This window comes from Molossus molossus, unplaced genomic scaffold (genome assembly GCF_014108415.1).
Source record: "Molossus molossus isolate mMolMol1 unplaced genomic scaffold, mMolMol1.p scaffold_m16_p_5, whole genome shotgun sequence".
Lineage (NCBI taxonomy): Eukaryota > Metazoa > Chordata > Mammalia > Chiroptera > Molossidae > Molossus > Molossus molossus.
In genome coordinates, this window is record NW_023425388.1 from 16,416,192 (window position 1) to 16,433,108 (window position 16,917).

General features: G+C 34.2%; 1 pseudogene; it reads right to left on the bottom strand.

Moving 5' to 3' along the window:
• Positions 1–9,143: 9,143 nt before the first annotated feature.
• On the bottom strand, positions 9,144–10,895 carry LOC118617458 (annotated as a pseudogene).
• Positions 10,896–16,917: the final 6,022 nt, after the last annotated feature.

A 16,917-nucleotide genomic window follows, 5' to 3' on the forward strand; every position in this document is an offset into this window, starting at 1 on the left:
TAATAATGAAGGAACCACTGCCCTTCTTTCTTTCTGCCAACTCTACACTGGCTATTTATTCGCTTTTCTTTCTGGTTCCAACTTCTGCAAATAAGTCTTGCTCCAAACTTTTTCGTATGGGTCAAGGGAATGAGCATAAAGACTGATGGGGCCACGTGTCATTAAGGACCAGAAAACTGCTGTGTGGTTCAAGAATGTCATACTTGTTTATAACACATCCTATCGTTTCTCATGAGAACTATGAAAAACTATTCTAGTCATAATAAAAAGGAAAAATAAAATCAAGTTTAAGTAAAGCATATTTGTATTTCATTTGATATGTGTGCTACGACACAAAATGGAAAATTATGTCCTTATTTGGTAGCATTCCCTCGAGACTCTTTGGGTTTGTAAAACTTTAAGAAATATGGAAGAAAATAAATTGGCGTCTACTGTAAGTTTGTTTTTATTCAGATTGCAACAAGTTAAAAAGTGATCCAAAGGTATGTTCTAGCTTGGGAGAAATGGGCAAAGTATTCTATAGAACTTTGCCAAAAGGTTCAGCTAATTTGGGGGATAGTTTGTCAAATACGGGCTTTAGAAGAGGCAGGACCGGTTTGAAATTTAACAGCTATTTGTTTGGGAATATGGTTTTACTAAGAGGGCTGAAGAGGAGATGTTTAGGGGTTGAGGTCATGCCAATGTTGAGATGGAAAAGAATAGTCTTAGGTTCAAAAGTCACGATGAAGGGATGGGTGGCTAATAGATATTTTCTATTAGTTCTGCTAGTTCTTCACAGTTTGTTACAGTTTCTACTTTCAGTCAGAGGAGAGATTGAGTCTCATCATTTGACAAAATGTAGTTCATTCCTCGAAATCTATACAGTGGTATCAAATGAACTCCCAGACTCATTGGCAGTGGCTGTCATAACGGCTTCTTATTACTATTACTCCTTGTAGTTGAATTGTAATTCTATATCAAACAGGTTGATATTTGGAATATTTTATATTCTGAGAAAGTATAAGAAAAAGAAGCCTGTGAATACAACAAGGATGATAATTAGAATTATTAGGAAGACTTGAGCAGTGCCTTGAAGCCAAGATTATTCCCAGTGTGGAACCATTGAAGAGAACATATCCTGTTCCAATTCCAAATCTGTAAGGAAACAGTCTTGTTATCAGTAAGCTTGTATATAATGCACTTTTTCCTTCTAAGAGATAAAGTAACCAGATTAAAAGCTTTTAATAGCAGTTTAACAATAAAAAACTTGAATCCACCAAAAAGATGGGAAAAAATAAGCATGAAAAGAAGATGAGAAACTGACAAAGTGCATGGCAGTCAGTAGAGGTAAGTGCATGAAGTCTTTTAGACTGGGAGACGTTTCAGGGAGGCATACATTCACTGGAGTCTTACGGAAGTGTTTGTGGTTAACAACAATGTCGCTCCAAAGAGTCTTAAGGGCAGTCTTACACTGCTGTTCTTTCCAGTAAACTGGATATCTGGGTGGGAGGTAATGCAGGGGTTTTTAAGTTTTATCCTTGGGAAGGCCACTGAACCTGTTGATGATAAGCTTGGGCATGTGGCATTAAACCTCTATGTTATTTGGCCATAACAGCCAATATAGCAGCGAAATCCAAGCTAGGAGTTGAGATCTCCAGAGGGAGAGTACATCACCCAGTAATAAGCTCCTGTGGGATACATGAGTTACTGTTGGAGAGGTTGTGTGGAGCTGATGATATTCTCTTAGGAATGTCCTCTAGGAATGCAAGCTAAAAATTAAGCAGTATATTTCAAGAGTAGTTTTAAAACTGATTTATAACTTAATGATGCTAGCCTGATGTAAAACTCACTAGCTAACCTGGTTGATCGGTTTGGAGATCTAATGATGGTATTGGAACTTTGCTTTTTTTAGTTTTTATTTTATTTTTTTTATTTTTGTAGAGATGAGTGTGTAAATTACATATAAACAGGCTCATTAGCTTGAAGTATTTATGTAACTTATTTATATTTGTTTAAAAATATTACAAACTATAATGGCTAAAACATATATATTGCATGTACAGAATGACTATTAAATTAATGATGATATCACAGGTTATAAAAGGAAGTGCTTCTAGAGGATGCAGTCTGGTATTTTAACCAAAGTTTAGTCCTGACATCAAGAACTAAAGCCGTCTCAAAATGTTCCACTTTCTCCAGGGTTATTGCTCCCCAAATAGCAAGAGCAGAAGTAAGATGATATGATTAACAGTCTTTTATTACTTTTTTTTTTTTAGCAATAAAATACAACACCAGGAACTTAAGCATATTAGCAGTGTTGGTTAAGTCAATTTACTTTTCCCACATTAATTTCACACTTCTAATAATTTATAGTACATAAACATTCTTAACACTTCTTACCTTTCATTATCTCCCAAGATGAGATAATCACCAGCATGTCTTTAGATAATTTCAGTATATCATAGGTTCATCACTATAAAAAGATTGATCTAGAAAACACTAAGGCAGTGACCTACAACAAATTACCATTAATTTGAGGATTCCTTTCCAAAATCATTTTCATTGATAATGAAAAGACCCCTATAAATGTGACCTTAGTTGATAGCAATGTCAATGGGTGGGGATGAGTTTATTATAAAAGCATTTCCCTTAAGAACAGGAACAAGACAAGGATGCCCACTTTCGCCACTCTTATTTAACATAGTACTGGAAGTCCTAACCACAGCAAGCAGACAGGAAGGGATTCAAAATAAAAGGGATTCAAATTGGAAACGAGGAAGTGAAACTGTCATTATTTGCAGATGACATAATACTATATGTAGAAAACCCCAAAGACTTCATAAAAAAATTTACTAGACTTAATAAATGAATTTGGCAGAGTAGCAGGATTCAAAATTAATGTCATGAAATAGATGGCATTCTTATACACCAATGATGAACTCACAGAAAGAGAAACTAAAAAAAAAACAATCCCATTTACCATCACGGCAAAAAAATTAAGATACCTAGGAATAAACTTAACCAAAGAAATAAAGGATCTATTCGCAGAAAACTACAGGTCATTGAAAAAAGAAATAGAGGAAGATATAAAAATGTGGAAGCACATACATTGTTCATGGATTGGAAGAATTAACATCATTAAAATGTCCATACTACCCAAAGCAATCTATAATTCAATGCAATCCCCATTAAAATACCAATGACATACTTCACAGAACTAGAAAAAATACTTCAAAAGTTCATATGGAACCAAAAAAAACCTTGAATAGCCACATCAATCTTGAAAAAGAAGAACAAAGTTAAAGGGATCACATTACCAGATATCAGGTTATACTACAAAGCCACTGTAATCAAAACAGCCTGGTCCTGGCACAAGAACAGGCATATAGACCAGTGGAACAAAACAGAGAACCCAGAAATGGACCCAAGGAAATATGCTCAATTAATATTTGACAAAGATGGCAAGAGCATACAGTGGAGTAAAGACAGCCTCTTTAATAAATGGTGTTGGGAAAATTGGCAGCTACATGCAAAAAAATGAAACTAGACCATCAACTTACACCAGACACAAGAATAAACTCAAAATGGATAAAAGGCTTGAACGTGACTTGTAAATCCATAAAAATCCTAGAAGAAAATGTAGGCAACAAAATTTCAGATATTATCTATGGTACTTTGAAAATGGTTGGTCATATGTATTTAGGGACGTTACTAATGGCTTCAGGGCACATTCTTTATTCTTAGTGTACCAAAAACAAAAGGCTGACTGTTCATCTTTAAAAGACTTTCCTGATATCATATTAACCTATGAAATTTGAGAACCCAGACACTGCAGTCTGTCCAATACAATCTCATTGAACTAAGCAAACTATACAAATTGACTGTTTAATTTGATCATAAAACACTTTTCACATGGCAATATTGTGTTTAATTATTTTTCCAGAATTCTTCAGTTTTTTCATGTATTGCCTTTACTTTTTTGACACAATTTTGTAATATTTATGACAGAATAGTTCATTTTCTCCCAAATGGACATTTGTCATTTATTTGGAAATCTTAGATAGTATTTTTTTGATAATTCTTCTAATCCTCATTCTATGACAAATACAATTTTAAAAAATTTGCATTTAAACATGGTGTTTCTAAATTACATATGTTTACTTTACTTGGCTTTCAGTTTCAATAATCACTATTTCCAATATTTGTATATTTTTTCTGATTCCTTTCTCATCATTTTTCTTTTTTGTTTACTATTGTTTTACTTCTTTAAATTATTTTGCCCATTATCATATTATAAAATAGGCTAGCCCTGGCCGGTTTGGCTCAGCGGTTAGAGCGTCGGCCTGCGGTCCTGAGAGACCCGGGTTCGGTTCCCGCTAAGGGCGCGTACCTCGGTTGCAGTTTGTCCCCGGCCCTGGTCGGTTGTGCGGGTGGCAGCCACTCGATGTGTCCCTTTCATGTCGATGTTTCTCTCTCTCTCTCTGTTCCTCTCTCTCCCTCCCACTCTACCTGAACAAAAAATGGAAAAATGTCCTCTGGTGAGGATAAAAAATAAATAAATAAATAAAATAAAATAAAATAGGCTAATAACAAAATAATAATATCTGGATTAGACTTTTATGGCCCAAAATCAAGTTTTCCAATGTTCATGTTTGCATATGTCTCTGTGTGTGAGTTCAATGTGTAATTCTATATGATGTAGTAAAAATGACTTTATTACATAACAAATGACATGAACTACTTTTTAGCACTCATGCTTTGAGGCATATAGACAAGCTATCTGCCTAGATCATGTAAATGGATACCCAAGCTGTTTAGATTTAAGTATAATTAGATTTTCCTTCATGGTGAGTTCTTGACATGAAGTCAAAAATCTCTTTAAAATGTCTTTAGAAATACCTTATAAATAGTCAATTATATGGAGTACATTTTATCCTTTATATCTTTGAGGAGTTTTCTTTCAAAATTCAGTTAAAAGTCCCTGTATGGGAACATTTTTATGACTCTCTCGTATTTTTCAGATCCTTTATGTTTATTTTTTTTTATAGTTACTTGAGACACACAAGATTTTAGTGTTTGTCATCTCTACTAAAAGTTAGTCTTCTTGACACTAACTCCTTGTTTTATTTTAGGTACTTAATGGTTATAAGAATGGATGAATGATGCAATTTAAATAATTATTCAATGAATTGATGAATAAATAAAAATTAAATAAATAAATAAATAAATAAAGATGATCTGACTATCTTGAGCTTTTGCATAAAATGTGATCATCATCTTTCTTTCTTTCAAGTTTTGCTGTAGGCTACTCCAACAACAACAACAACAAAATGATTGTATAGCAGAATAGAATCTAGAATCCAAACTTACCTCTTTTCTTTGACAGCTGTTGATCCATGTCTTCATCTTTTGTGCATCACTCAGGTGATCAACCTACTATGTTTGTATCAGTTACTCCTTTGATATGTTAGGCATTTCTTTACAACCAGATGCCATTCATTTTTGTTTGTTTGTAATGTTTTGCTTTGTTTTTCCTAAAACCCATGTTACTTTCCTTTGAATTTTCTAATGCATTTTTATATCCTTTTCACTGTTCAGATTTTTGCCTTTTTGGTAATTCACACTTTTGATGACTTCATGATTCTGAACCATTTATTAAACTTGATATGTGCAAATCAAAGTGAAGTTTTTACACAATGTACAAGGTCAGTATACAAGATTTCATTTATTTTTTCTTTTCTTTTCATCTCATCTTCCTGTTTTCATAATGTATCATGCATAATAAAATTATTTTCTGTGTAAAATGATAGTACATTAATATTGCAAAATACATTGCACATGAATACCCCTTTATTCTGCAATTTGATTGCCTATTACAGTTTATTCTGTAACTTACTAACTCAAAATAAATCTATGCCATAATAATATATTTTTAAAATTTTTTTACATTCATCTTTAAGAACTGGGAAATTAATACCGTGTTTATAATTATTTTTTTCATAGAATATTTATACTCTAAAACTTAGAAGCCTTCATCCAAAGAATATTTCAACATACTCTTCAAGAAATGTTTAATTATTAAATATTACAGATTTTAATTGGGCTTAACAATTCTACTTTTTCATAAATAATTCCAGTTTACAAGCTATGACCTTTATGCTTTGATAGTTGTATGAAGTATAGATAGATATACAGTTAGATACAATACATAAATTGGTAGTGATAGATTCATAGATGTATATAGATAGGCAGTAAATTTCAAATCCATAATAAGTTTTTTCTACATATGTATTTATCAAAACATTTTATTTTACTCTCCCTCTGTTTAAGGTTTTTAATTAAGTTTAACTTTGTGATAATGCATAAAATATATCTGTCAGGAGAAAAATACGTATATGATTGGAAATAATAGAGAATTCAAGAAAAGACATTCTGAAATTAGACAGCACCTCTAAACAGGATTCAAATGAAAACTACAAGTTTTTAATGGCATTAAAAAACAGTATAGATTTAAAAATCCCAAAGGTCATTTATTAAAAGGACAAAAGATATATTGCTCACTTGAGAATATACCCAAGTGTTCCAAAGTGTGACATTTAATGTGAATTCAAATTTTCAAAGTTATGGGGAAGTACATATGTTGTTTTAGTCTCTAACATGGAATAAAATATAGCTTGAGATCCTGTGTGTTTTCTATTTCAAATTTTAGACCGCAGTGAATTTCTATATTATTTCAGGATGGAATTCTACTGTTTAGATAGATAGAGTCATTCCCCATGGAAATAAAATTTACATCTTAAAAACTTCCATACTAAGTACTTGTTTTGTCAAGAAGACTCATCTTACAGTTTTATATTCTGTACTTTACTGTGAAGTGGCATGTGTCTCCCAGCCACACTCAGGCTTCCTGCTGCCATCATGAATGTGTATGAAGTCAATTCCCATGCAGAAAAATAGCTCTCAGAGCGACTTATTACCAGTAGTGTAAGAAGCTAGTGTTCAACAAACTGCCACAAAAATGGAATAACTTCTCCCTCAGTCACCACTTCTCTAAGAATGCATGGGAATGGATATTGAAAGCAACTGAGTTAATATGGATCAATTCAATTTAAAAAATGAAAACAGAATTTTGTAAATACTACATATAAATGCATTGGCACAGCCTATAGAAATATAATGTATATTTTTATCATAAGATACTTAGCAATACCCTTAACAAAAAGTATATAGTATACCCACCTGAACAGAGTTGATAATCAAAAGAATTTTGAGAGGGTGAAATAAAACAAAAAAAAAGGAGCTCTGGGAGCATTGGAACACACTTGTTTTAAAAAATGTGTCTAAGTTGTGTTGGCTTGGGTTTTGGTATTTGCTTTCTAGGCATCTTCCCAGAATAAGAGAAGAGATGTATTTTCAAAACAAAATGTAAAACTGTGGGTTATGTATGCTGAAGCTGGTTCACTGAATGCTTTTTGTATCTTTACTAATAATGTCATCATAAAAATGAAGAATAAACCAATGTTTAACATTTTAGATAGTATTTTTGCAAATAAATCAGTTTACAAAGAAGCAACTCACCCACTTGCATAGGCATCCTTGGATGAAAAAATGCCAAGAGCTCATAAGTCTTAACAGAAATATAAGTAGGTATGTGTTATTACCAATTCTTAGAAACAATAGAGTTAGTATAAATTTGGGGACCATCCTATAAATATAAGTTTATATTGCCTCTTGACCCTAATTTGGGCTAAAATCTTATACTGATTCCAACAAAGAATGGTGGAAGGCATAGTAACAGGTGGAGCTTAAAAAAAAACCCACTAGAATAGGTTACTTAACAAGTAAATCAGAAAACAAAAATTAATAAAGGCTTTAAGTCATTTCTGAAAACTAATACAGATGTAATACAATATTAATCTATATTTTTATTTTGATATAGTTTGCTTATGGATGCTTTCTCTGTCACAGAGAATATTAGTAACTTAGCAGCTTATATTTTCCTTTATAGATTGCATTTTCTGAATTCTCACAGATATTAGATATGGTATATATTATGAAAATTTTACACTAATTGACTTACAAGCCAATAAATAATGTTTCTAGCCCAAAGTATTTATCTAGTCATCTGGAATTATATATTTTTATAGTTAATTTTTTTGTTTGATTATTTATTTATTAAGTATGTATAAATTTACTTGTCTTTTTTATAAATAAATTTTATATTCTTTTATTTTCTTATGTAGAAAAGCAATTTATTTCATTATAAACACTTACATGATTAGTCATGGAGAGTAACAGCCCTGCTGGTGAAGCAGATCACCCAGAGCTGAAATAGTATCGAATATGTGGTCAAGAACTAACTCTTAAAACAATAAAAAAATTTTTAAAAGCAACTCTTATTCAGGATTAATTTAATTTTGAAAATAAATACAAGCTATTAATTCACTCTTCTCAACTCAACTGGACAGTATACCTGTGGTATAATTGTCAGGTAAAAACATATATATTTAACCTTGGTGGTCCCAAGGTTTTTTAAAAAACACTTCACAGAAAGGAAAGAAATAATATGAAACAGCTCAAGATCTACACTAACAAGCAAAAATAAATGGGGAAGAGGAACATGTAGTTCTGAATTAACTCATGAAACTGAGAGGAGACTGGTCTATACAGGAAACTGGGCACACTGGAAAGTCAGGTGAGCAGATTTTGGAGTAGAAAATTATGTGACTTGAATCTCCTCTAATTCCTGAATGAAAATGTCATCTTGCAGTACTTATATTTCATGGCTCAGATACCCACAGCATGGCTCTATTCCTTCCTTCCTTATAGCCTATACTTAAATGAGCCTGAAAAACTTGGGGATGTGACTTAAGAAGAAAAGTAAGATAACCACACACAATATTTCCTTCTCAATGGCTACTTTAGATCTTTGTTACTAGAAAAATTCCTGAAGAATATTTAAATATAAGCCTGTGGCTTTGCTGAATCAAGCCCCCCAGCTAATATTTAGAAAACACTCTCAGTTTGGGCTAATACTATTATTGATGTTACCTACTATAGAAGGATAGCTGAACAAAGTCTGTGTCTCAAAACCAGTGTTAAATCAGTATCGGAGTTGAGAGGGGACGTAGGGGAGTATAAAATCACAAGAAGTGCAGATGTATCTAAGATCCCTGTCCTTCTGGATCCACACTTCCTTCGGGGTCTTCATCATTATAAATGTTCTCTGCAATTTGCCACACTTGCATGCTATTGTCTTCCAACACAGAAAAAAATCACCCAAGGCTCATTAGGATTCCAGGAGAAATCAGGTATCTCGGCTGCATGACCACCATGAATAAACAACTCCAGAGGCACATCTTCTGCGTCTTCCAGGGATTGTTCCTTTTCAATTTTACTTAAATGCCAGACATTTAGTCTGTGATCAGTACCAGTGGAAGCCAAGAGTCTTGTTGTGAGGCGACTCCTGAACCTTGAAAATTTCATCCTTATGTGATTCAAAAGAACGCAACTTGCTTCAGATTTTTCAGATCCGACAAAGCAGCAGTCTTAGCAGCAGATCCAGAGGCAAGAATAAACTCACTGTAAGGACTGAAAGAAAGGCAGTTCACTTCAGCAGTGTGAGCATCAACTGAGTGGCTTAGTTTGGAAGTATTGTTTGAATGAGTATCCCAGATCATAAGTTTCAGATCATGATCTGGCCCAAACAGATACTCATGGAGCAGATGCCAGGAAACATCTTCTACTGCTATATGCCCTCTAAAGATGGTCTTCACATTCGCAACTTTTTCTTCCTTTGGAACAGCACTCAAGTGACATGGGTAGATGGTATGGTCATTTAAATTACTAAGTTAAATGCCCATTGAGATTTGGGTTACAAGAAAGCCTATAGCCTTCCTTTGATGTCCACAGAGATATAAGTCTAGTGTGGACTCTCCAGAAGTATCTGGTTTACTAGGGTGTGTAGTATGGTAAAAACAAGAACATCACTGGATGGAATCTTTGTTGCAGTGGGGCAAGGGTTCTGTGGCATATAATGTGCCCTGTTTGCTTCTCCTTCATGGTTGGTCTTGATTTCTATTGCAGTTTTTCCATTAACAGAGCCAGAACCTCCAAATTCTCCTTTCTCACTGTCCTAGTATAAAGCATCAAACTGAGCGTCATCATTAGGCAGTGGCACACTGGCTAAACATGGTGGTTTTGTTCATCCGATGTGTGTGTCCCAGAACAAGACAATGCATACTGAAATATTTTCCTTCTGGTCTGGTTCCATCTGGAAGCCACTGTGCAGTTAGGCTGGGCCACTCCAGAGCATGAATCATCACCAAATCAGAAAGTAAAGTGTGTTCTTGTTCCATATTTTATACTCTGTTGCTCCTACATTCTTTTTTAATTTTTTTTTATATTGATTTTAGAGAGCAAGGAAGGGAGAAGGAGAGAGAGTTAAAAACATCAATTTGAGAGTACATCAATTGGCCCCTCCCTGCATGCCCCTTACTGGGGATTTGGCCCACAACCTGGACATGTGCCCTGATTGGGAATTGAACTGGCAACCTCCTGGTGCATGGGTCAACGCTCAACCACTGAGCCACACCAGCTGGGCTGATCACACATTCTTTTTTTTAATCCTCACCCGAGGACATTTTTCCATTTTTTGCACAGATAGAGTGGGAGGGAGAGAGAGGAACAGAGAGAGAGAGGGAAACATCGATGTGAAAGGGACACATCGAGTGGCTGTCACCCGCATGACCAACCAGGGCCGGGACAAACTGCAACCGAGGTACGTGCCCTTAGCGGGAACCAAACCCGCGTCTCTCCGGACCGCAGGCGGATGCTCTAACCGCTGAGCCAAACCGGCCAGGGCTGATCACACATTCTTTAACTGCATCATCAAAGGCTGTTTCCTTGTGGGCCATGGCTGGCAGGCAAGCCAAGGGATCCTAGGGTCTACCAAGAGGTGGGGAGGCTACCAGCGCATGCTCCCTATGTGGTCTCTATTGCTTCCTCTATGAATACATTTTTAAATGTAGAATATGTGCTATTTCATCTACTAAAAGTAAAATGAAGAAAATGCTATCGTCTTTTATAAAACTAAGATTTTGAATTTCAAAATTTATAAAACTAAAATATTTTGGTCTCTTAAAAGCTGTGTCATGTGACCCAGTGTTTATCCTTCATATATTACATGAAAGAACATATTGATCCATTTATTATTATTTTTTTATCCTCATGCAATGACATTTTTTGTTCAGATAGAGTGGGAGGGAGAGAGAGGAAGAGAGAGAGAAAGAGAGAAACATTGACGTGAAAGGGACACATCAAGTGGTTGCCACCCTCACAACCAACCAGGGCTGGGGACAAACTGCAACCGAGGTACGTGCCCTTAGCAGGAACTGAACCCCGGTCTCTCTGAACTTCAGGCCGACGCTCTAACGGCTGAGCCAAACCGGCCAGGGCCATATTGATCCATTTTTAAAAATTATAATGTGTGTGCCAGTTTAGCTGAAGCCCATATTAAGTAGTATATTCATCTATTTATTTAGCCATTTATTCATAAAAAGGTATTAAGTGAATATATGACCACACCCAGAATAAATCAGCTCTTAACTCTCCTCTTTCTAAAAATATAAACATAAAAGAAAATAAACCAAAAGTTCCTGTAGTCTTTGAATATTTATTTTTAAATACTATTAATTTTATTTTTACTGAAATCACAGTAGATTATTGCCAAATGAAGAACAACAGCTGTAGATATTTACATATGTAATACTATAATTCTTTTCTTAGAATCTTTAGATGTCGTCTGGTCTTTAGTTTGGAAAAGTAAACATTAAGCAAAGGGAAAACTAAACACAGATCATGTGCATTGAGTAGATTTTTAATGATTAATAGCCTTCTATTTTATGCCCATAGTATTTCAAACAAAATGTCATTTACATGATTAAACTGGAATTAGCTGGAGAGGTTATACAAGTGAAAAAATGCAATAAAATTTATAATTAATATTTTATGTTACTTTGAATATTGCGTTGTGTAATCACATATTCATCTGCATAATAATTTGATTACATTGGTTATGTGACTGATTAAACTAATTTTAATAAAAACATTTTATGATCATTAGTAAGGTTAATCTTGAAGATGACATTTAAATATTAACCTAGTTAATTTTATCTAAACATATTTTTCTTTACATTGTATAGTATTTCCATTGTACATTCATACAAATAAATTTCAGCAAATTTTCTAAGAGATGGTGTGAGGTCAGTTTTGATATCACTTTTATAATATTTACAAACTTTACTTGTATATCATTTATGAGTTCATTGTCAGACAAAACAAAAAAATAGTATGTATTAACTTCAAAATTAGTTTGATTTTAAAATACTTTTTCTTGACCCAAGAAAATATAAATTGTGAGACTTTTCAACTATAAAGGCAATCTTTTGTCAACTTTTGTATTTTCACGGAAGAAAAAGAGCTCTTTCTTCATTGACATTAATTATGTCCGTGAAAGTTTCTGTCTAGGAATATTAAAATTTAAGACCTTACTGAGAGTCAATTCATAAGCAAATTTAATCATTATGAACTTAGGAAATACTGTCACCAGTAAAAATGGGGAAAACTATTATGAGTTTTATGTTTAAGAAAATAAATAAGTGGATATTTTGGACTAGTAAATAAGTTTATCTTAAAAATCAATGGAAAATTCTAGAACTAAAATTACAAATATATAAATATATATATATATTTGCGTGTGTATATTTCTGAGAGAAATCCCTAGGGCACACTCGGACTAACCCAGAGGCTCTTTTAATTCATTGAATTCTGTGTTATCTCTATGAGAGAGAGAGAGAGAACAAACCTGAGTATTTGTCTGTTGTAGTAAGAACACCCTACTTGGCAGAACAGCTGTGGGTGGGGCTACCATTTGGATAAGTTTTTTTGTTCTCTGCATTGTGTCATAATGCACTAGGTTTTTGTAGTAGCCAAAAGATGAATTAAATGGGCATACAATAGGGATTGCCATGCCTGCAACTTTTCATGTCCTTCAGAATGGCACTGATTGTGGCTATTACACTTCTGAGGTAATATTGCTTTAGTTTACTATCTTGTCTGTAGTGTAAAGGGACATTTTTTCATAGTCTTCTCCTTAAAAGAATAAGGGTCCGAAACATAAGGATTTACTTACTGTGAGTGTATGAACTCACTGAACCCACTATGAGATGAGCACCTGGTTTGACCAAATTTTTGCCACGTTTCCATACGCCCCTGCTCTTGGAGGGGTCCATTATCATAATTGGTTTACCCTGGTCTCAGGGTCGGTTCACACACTGTATTAAAAGGTATGGGTGCTTCCTTTTCCACATGTGCCCATGGCATTGGTCCCTTGGGTGAAAGAATACAATAACCTCTACTGTATAGACTTGCTCTGGCATCGGTGCAATTTCGTAGGAGAACACAGTCTCTGCTTTAATTATTGGACTCAGAGAATTGGCTAGGTTTGAAAACTACATGAGGGATTAAATTTTTTCACTGGAGTGGCTGACATCAACCTTCTCTGTGAATTCAACCTTCAATATTCAGCCTTCTGAATATTAATTTAAAAATTAATATTCAAAATTAATATTTAATATCCATGCATATACAGAAATCTATTTTTGGCAGCCTTTTTATTTTTTCCTGGGAACCATAATGGTCTCTTTGCCATCACCATAGATTACTACATAACAGGGCCCCTTAGTTGTTACACTGATGGTGCTAACAGTTATGGGGAATGATGTTTTTCCTTGTCTCTGGGGGGTAGTTAATGCTACCCCCTTGCCTTTCTGTACCAGAGTTCTCCATCACCACTGATACCAGTTCTGAAACATCACCATCTAAACATTGTCCTGAGCCTACAGATGACAGCCGCTGTCAAACCTGTAACAAGCACATTCCTTATAACCCAGTAAAGCTAATAAATGTCCTTTGGGCCATCCTAGAGTATACAGTCGTTCTAGCATGGCCATTTCCTCAGCCTTTTTATTGACTGCACACATTCTATCATGACATATTACATGAAACTCACTCCATGTAATGTGGCCCATAATATTTCTGAGAGAAATCCCTTGGGCACACTCGGACTAACCCAGAGGCTCTTTTAATCCATTGAATTCTGTTATCTCTATACAATAAAATGTCATACTACCAAACTTCTTTCATTCAGTCTGCTATTCTGGTTTAGTACACGCAAGCTGTGGTCAAAGTATAGTTTCCTACTGGTGCATTTAAACCAGGTTCAGCAACTCCCACCATGAATAATCTCTCTCTTCACTGATGGGGTACAGCACTTCTGCAGGCTATAAAGAGATTTAATCCTAATTTTAGGTTAAACCGCCAACAGTGAATGTGGGAGATCTCATGGAGAACAGTTTTGTTTTGCAAGGATTCTGCCTCAGATGAATACTCTTCAGAATCTCCAGGGATCTGTGATAGTCTAATCAAGGAAAGCCATCTCTCTAGGTTTTGAGAGGTCAGAATGATCTGGTTGTTTAATGCTTTTAAACTCCTTCACTCAGATGTGTTCTTTCCAAGTCCCAGGGTTCTATTCCTTGATTTCTGACCATGACCTCGACTTACTGAGAAAAATGACTCAGTTAGAAATTCTGTTACTCAGAAGCAGATCTTGAGCCAGATCATCAGCAGCAATTTCTCTCCAATTGCAGGAAATGATGGATCCCTTTAAGTGATTCCAAGGACACTTTCTAATTTTCCTACAATGCACTCAATTACTAATTGGCTTATTTGAGCCTGTCATTTTCTCTATTTAATACACTCGTGATATACAGCAACAAACACCGGAGTCCACCGTCTTTGTGATCATCACCCCCTGTATCTTTCTAATGCTATGGATATAACATGATACAGTGCATCTACACTTGTATTCCATCCCAGATGGTCACCTGTAAAATAATTACCAATTTTAATGTTATAATATGAATATGCCTGAAAGTAGTACCATTCTATTAGCTAATCTGTTGCTATGTGATTGATGAGAGATCAAGTTTCAGAATCACATAAATGTATTCTACTGCTTAAAACCATCTCTGTTGCACACTGCCTTAGTCAGGCTTCCCAGAAGCAGAACTGAGAGACAAGTTGTTCCAATGGTGGCTCAGGCAGCCATAGGGAGTTCTTTGCGGGGGAGGGGGGCAAACATGCTGGCTATTAGAAATAAGAGTATACAATTCTGATATAAAAAGTGGCAAGTTGTAAGAAGGATACTTGTTAATGACTTCATTATATGAGGCATTTGTTATTGAATAATATCAACAAAAAGAAGTATAACCTATATGAAAAATTGATAAAAATAGAGTTAATAACCTTTGGATTTTATTTTTATGTTTCATATATGTTTTATCTTTAATCATTTGGTTATACACCTTGAGTTTCTTTTATTACATGATCACAGCTTTAAAAATTGTTATGCTGAGAAACACTTGATTTATTGTTATTAATACTAACAATATAAGATCACTTTCAAATGATTTCATTGAATTGCCTTATGTGCTAAAACTTAGCGGGTTAGGTTAATATGTGTGAAAAGTATACTTATGTATGTCTAAGCATATAATCAGTTCTTATAAATTACCAAAGCATGAAATTTCTCAGATATCACTTTTACCTGAATAATTTTTCAAGGTAACATTTTTTAAGCTTGATATTGAACTATTTTTGGCCCAGCTGCAAACATTCTGTCTGATATGATGAAATTATATTTGCATAAAATTGTAGATATTTCAAGTCAAAGTCATCCTTCAAATCTATTCCTTTTGAAAGAGTAATGTATCTATAGAAATATGTGATTTTGCTTTATCATTCAAACATAATGGGAACATTGGAATGTGTTAAGTACATAGAGTGAAGCATGATTTATAAATTTGTATGAAAATTTGATAAAACCATCTCAGTGTAATGCTTTCTTATCTTTCTTATTTTTAAAATGTAGTTCATATTTTAAAGAAAAGTAACATTCTAACTACAGTTCTGGAATAATAATTTTATATTATATATGAAATATGTTTTCAACTACTATTATCTGCAAAAATGTTCACATATTAATTACTCTTCTCTTTAGGAGCAGCCTTCTTATATTTTTTTTTTAGTAAGTACGTAAGCTTTTGACTGATATAAAGATAAAAATATGAAATGAAAACCTAATGCCACAAAGTATTCCTTTTGTATACATAATAAACAGAGTAAAAATCATAGTGATTTGAAAAGACTAACAAAATATATTACTGGGATATTTATTTGAAATTGTGCCAGAATAGATACATTTGTGAACGAGTCTGTCTTCTACATTGTCTCTGATTTAATAGAATCTCAGTATCTCCTTCACTATCTCACTAATATCCTTCTCATTTCTCTCAGGACATTCAACTAAACAACAGGAGCCTCTCACTAAATTTCAAATCAGTTGCCCCCAAATGATATTCTTATATAATCTAATTTAAAAAGAGGAAATAGTTCATATAACACTGGTTTGGTGGTGATGAACCCCTTTAACTTTTTCTTGTCTGGGACACTCTTTATATGTCCATCGATTCTAAATGACAGCTTTGCAGGATAGAGGAATCTTGGTTGTAGGTCCTTGCTTTTCATCACTTTGAATATCTCTTGCCACTCCTTTCTGGCCTTCAAAGTTTCTTTTGAGAAATCGGCTGACAGTCTTATGGGAGCATCTTTGTAGGTAACAAACTGCTTTTCTCTTGATGCTTTTAAGACTCTCTCTTTGTCTTTAACCTTTGGCATTTTGATGATGATGTGTCCTGCTTTGCGCCTCTTGGGGGTCATCTTGTTTGGGACTCTCTGTGCTTCCTGGACTTGTATGTCTGTTTATTTTAGCAAGTTAGAAAAATTTTCCGTCATTATTTTTTTAAATAGGTTTTCAAT